At 46.2% G+C, this 509-nt stretch overlaps 1 non-coding gene across 1 annotated transcript; it reads left to right on the top strand.

Moving 5' to 3' along the window:
- The first annotated feature begins 223 nt into the window (after positions 1-223).
- Positions 224-300, top strand: TRNAD-GUC (transfer RNA aspartic acid (anticodon GUC)). The gene has a single exon. It is a non-coding gene; the product is annotated as a tRNA-Asp (tRNA).
- The last annotated feature ends 209 nt before the right edge of the window (positions 301-509 follow it).

Here is a 509-nt window from a genome sequence, read left to right as displayed (position 1 = left end):
AGCTGTCACGCCAGTGGGAGGAGGTATGGAGCAGCAGTAATCAATGAAGGTCTCCATATGCTGAGCTGCATCTTCCTTTGCAGCTCCCCCAAACTGATTTTTCTCGACCATGCTAATGTAAGAAGGCTTAGGCTCGAACTTCCTGGCATCTCCCGGCAGTTCGAACCCTTTATAAAGATTGTCAGCTGTGGGCTCGGAGTGACTAGCAATGGTTGCTTCCTCAGCCATTTCGTTGTAGTATAGTGGTAAGTATTCCTGCCTGTCACGCAGGTGACCCGGGTTCGATCCCCGGCAACGGCGCCAAAATTTGACACGTCTGTCGCGTACCTGTCAAAAATAAAACCTAACGGTCTCAACTAAATATGTAGTAGAGGCAGTCGAGTATCGAATCCTCAGGGAGGTAATGCAACTACAGCTGTCTATTCTAATTCTATGGTCACAATTGGTGTTGATTAAATTTTTGGTTCTAAACTACGGAGTAAAAAGAAAAGAAATAAGGCAAGAGCAGA

Source organism: Silene latifolia, chromosome 9, assembly GCF_048544455.1.
Source record: "Silene latifolia isolate original U9 population chromosome 9, ASM4854445v1, whole genome shotgun sequence".
In the NCBI taxonomy this organism is placed as follows: Eukaryota; Viridiplantae; Streptophyta; class Magnoliopsida; order Caryophyllales; family Caryophyllaceae; genus Silene; species Silene latifolia.
This window is presented reverse-complemented; position numbering and strand designations above follow the sequence as displayed.